This window comes from Myotis myotis, unplaced genomic scaffold (assembly GCF_014108235.1).
Source record: "Myotis myotis isolate mMyoMyo1 unplaced genomic scaffold, mMyoMyo1.p scaffold_m19_p_11, whole genome shotgun sequence".
In the NCBI taxonomy this organism is placed as follows: domain Eukaryota; kingdom Metazoa; phylum Chordata; class Mammalia; order Chiroptera; family Vespertilionidae; genus Myotis; species Myotis myotis.
Genome location: NW_023416315.1, coordinates 64,464,802 through 64,469,274, shown reverse-complemented (window position 1 = coordinate 64,469,274; position 4,473 = coordinate 64,464,802).

Here is a 4,473-nt window from a genome sequence, read left to right as displayed (position 1 = left end):
CAAAGGAGGAGACCTAAGTGGGTTAAAGGAAATCCATTGGTGATAGATTAGGGAGGCCGGAGAAAGCAAAGAGGGGAAACCTCTGGGATTGGATAAAAAGTAAAATGATAGACACATACTTCTTTGACTTAGGTGGACAGAGGCAGGATAGTTAACAGTCAACACTTAACATTATAACAATAACAATGAGGGAATTTGTGGTCTCTGTCCAGGAGCCCAGATGCATTTGGTTGTGCCCTGCAGGGTCTGGAAAAAGGGAAGTTACAAGTTACCCTGACATTTCACAAGGATGTTATCTCAGATGCAAAAAGACAATAGGTTCAGTTAAGATAAAGATTGACCTTTATCAGGGAAGATACTGGCCTAGGACATGACTACCCACTATAAACTGCTTTTAGTTAAAAGTTTTAATTTCAGACCATCCTTTGTAGTTACTTTAGATCTTTGAGTTTGCAAAACTGCCATGCAGGCCTTCCCTCAGCTAGTCAGGTTAGCATTTGGCTTTTTTTTTTTTTTTTTTTGGGGTCCACACTTCCCCCTTTTGGTCATAAATGAATCCAAAGGATGCATTGATGACCAACTTTTTGGTTGGTTCTCACACCAACGCTGTGTTTGAGACACAGCTGGAATGTGTCAGAAATCAGAGCTGCCTGGCTTCCAAACCCCATGCACCCTTCTTCCCTGGGATTGTAGCTTTCCCCAGGCTGCCATTGAGGAGCCAGCCCTCACTTTCCTAGTTTCATAAAGCCACCCTCGCCCTTTGACACAGGAAAATCTACAGGTTTCCGGCCCAGGGAACCTCTTCCTTTTTCATCCCCTTCTCCTCCACAGTAGGGGCTTTTTGATTGTAGAGTCATTATTTTATGGCCACAACCACCTAGAGGTCGGAAGAAGGGCTTGAGAGAGAAAAATAGGCTGGGTCCCCTGTCCTCAAGTCCCTGTTGAGGGAATCTCCATTCACTGGGAATGAACAGCACAGCCTTGATGGGGGTGACCAGCCTGGAGCAGGGAAGGTGCAAAGACAGAAGAACCCCTAACTGATGCAAAGACAGGGCTTAGTGGCCTCATTGGTCACACGACTGCACATGAAGCTTGGGGACTTTCTTACCAACTGAAAGAGCTCCCTCCCTGTCCCCCAGAAGCGTGAGGGCAAGTTCAACAGCCTGGTTCCTATGGTAGACAGCTCACCCCAAACTGCAGATTGGTGACGCCTATCTCAGAGGAAATATAGGTAACACGGGTATATGAGTAAGTCCCTCTAAACGCTTCACTATATGTGCATTAATACACTGGAGGGAATGAAGGAGAGGACAGGCAGAGCAAGCCTGAAAATGTCCTGAGCCCACAGACCTGCTGGCCACACCCTGGTCTTCAGGTCTCCTACAGGCCCCGCTATGGGCCGACTAAGTGTTCTTGCCCCAGGGTGAGCAGGAGGGCAGCACTCTGGCACTCTGGTGGGCCCATTTCAGTAAAGAGGACAGCAGAGCTGGTTGTGGCTGGGGAGGCCTGACAAAGCTAAGTGAGCTGCTCAGGGGAGAGATGGCTATTGAGCCTGTGTTTTTCCTTTCCCTGTCAATCATCACCTGAAGAGAACTACAGGCGCCATCACTGCCTCTTCCAGTGCAGCTCCCTGAGAGGTGAGTAGAATTGATCTCTCCTAGGGAGAGTATAATTCTGATGTTTGGTTTTGCATCATCTTTAACTCTTGAACCACAGAATGGGGCCTCACCCCACTCCTATGTGGAATCTGGTCACTAGGGACTAGATCCATTTGATATATTCTGGACTGTTTCCAAGGACTTTACCTGGTGGCCCTTGAGCAAGTGGCATAAGCTTATATACAGGATGCAAACGATCCAGAATGCTAGCAGCATCAGGGCATAGAAAGAGAGATGTTTTCGTGTCTCATTGGTCCCTGTCAGTCACACATGAAAAAGGCACCAGGCTGGCCAACACCTACTCCTCCAGCTCTAGTCTTACGGCTCTACTTGCCCTCTCTGCTGCAGCCTGTGTCAGAGGAGAGGGTCTGAAGCTCAGCCAGTCCAGATACAGGTGAACCCAGAATCCTCCACCAGGTCTCTCCTTGGCCTACCACACCGCAATATGCAGTGTAACTTTGAAAGGTGTCTAACCTCATCATCCATCCCACCCCAAATATTTATACAAACCAAATATATTTCCTGGTGGTTAATCCTCCAAGAAGATTTGCCTATAGTCTTCTCATATTCAGTTGACTTGAAATGTGAGAAGCTGCCCGTGTGTTAGAAAATACAGAAAACAATGCCATATGTTTAGGGTCCGTTTAACTCAAGCTGTTATATGTATTTCACACATGGAAATTTATGCCACAATTTCTGCTTTGGGGTAATCGTTAAGACTCAGAACTTTTGAAGGCTACTCACACACGGGGAATACTGACAGCATGAAGCTCCCACATGGAGCAAAGCTGACAGGGGAAAGTGGGAATGGGATTTGTTTTGTTTGCAAAATAAGACAAGATTTTTGTTGCTAAGCCATCTGCAAGTGGTGGTAAGTGTACCATGTGGGTTTTGCTCAGTTTATTAAGGCACTGGCTACTACTGAACGCAAGAGTGGACATATGACACTGACAGACAGGACCAATGGGTTCATGACAGCACTGTGCCACTCACCCCCAGCTCACACTTCTATTTGCAGGAGTCATGGGAAGGATTTCCTGAAAGGGAACATATGGCACAGTGTACATGCATTCCCGCTGGTTTTGATACAGACTTTTTAGACTGGAAACAGGATTCTTTGTCCGCCAGAATCGAAGAATGAATCCATGGATAGAAAGTGGTATAGCAGAGGTGGAGATTTATTGAAGAACAAGTACAGACTCCCACATGGGGAGAGGGAAAGAGTCCCACAGAATGGACTCCCAAGTAGGGAGGGGAAAAGAGTCCCACTGAGTTCCTTTTCCCTATGGCTTATAAAGGCTGCAGATCCTGGTGCCTTGATATCCCCTCTGATTGGTCACTATTCCCTTGGACTGGTTACTACAGTAACTCCTGGGCTCAAAGGTCGGACCTCACATGGGACATGTGAGGTTCTCCCCACCTCCTTCCTTATTGTTTTCCTATTCCCTTTGGGCTTTCTTTTTCTCATTCTAGATGAAGGACTTCTTTCTCTTTATTTTGTAACAATAGACCTTTTGCTCTTCCCAGCTCCCTCATTCTATGGAAATGTACCTGTTGCAGCTTTTCAGCTTCCCTATTCTATGGAAATATACCTTCTGCTGCTCTGCAGCCCTGTGCTTCCTCCATGGTCCCCTTAATTTCTAAAATTTCCTAAAACCTGTCTTTTTCACCCCCCAAAATTCCTGTTTCAGTTTTGTTTGGGTTCTCCCAGAAGTAGAGCCTGAGACAAGAATTCAAGAGCAGGTAGTTTATCTTAAAGGTGAAGAAAGCCGCAGTAGTCGGATGGGGAAGTGAGCCAATAAGAGTGTACTATCAAGTCAGCTGTGGGCACCCAGAGCTTAACCCCAGTGGAGAACTCACTCGGGAAGCCAGGGTAGAACACACCACAGAGTTGCCCCAACCTAGGGGTGAGGGAGCTGAGATATCTAGACACCCACTGCTTTCAGTTGGTAAGAACTGCTTCCAGGTGGCTAATTTTCCAGCAATTCCAGCCTCCCATATGCACATACATACCCGTGCTTAGCAGCATTTATGCACCCAGAGGCACAGGGCCATGGCCATGCCTTCTGAAACCCAACCCTCCCTATATTCGGCATAGCCTGGCCCAAGAGAAGGAAAAGATAATGCAGTTCTCCACATCCCTGTGGTGTTTGCCTCCTCCCTGATAGCCACTTGCTGGGACCAGGGACATCTTCAACCCAGGAGACTATACTGATGAGAGAATACTTGCTTTTCACTTTTTTTTATATGACCTATTTCAAGTTCATATATATATGTATGTATATTCTTTTGAACTAGCTACCTGGAAAGAAGAAATTATGCTTCCTCGCACTGCAATATACTCATTATTTCTTCTCTACCCATCCTTCCTAGACCAGCTCAGCCCCATCTTTTCCTCAAAACCCTTCCCAAACTTTAGAGCACCCTAACGTGACCTACACAACTGAGCTACTGGTTGTTTATATTCTTACATCTTCTCTCTTGCTGCACATCCATCAAGCTGGACTGTACTGTTGAAAGGGCGAGTTGTCGCAGGGCCTGACCACGCTGCTGGCGGCCTCGGGCACCGACTCCCCAGCCCACGGCGGGAGCCCAGCGCAGGCTGCCACCCGCCCGCCGCCCCCCGGTGGCAGCAGCAGCAGCGGGGCGGGGCGTGTGCCCTCGCCCGAGGAGATGGAGGAGGAGGCGATCGCCGTCGCCCCCGGGAACGAGATGGAGGACATGGACTTCCTGTCTGGGCTGGAACTGGTCGATCTGCTGGACCCCCAGCAACCGGACTGGCCCCTGGAGCCCAGGCTCAGCTCGCCCTGGGCGG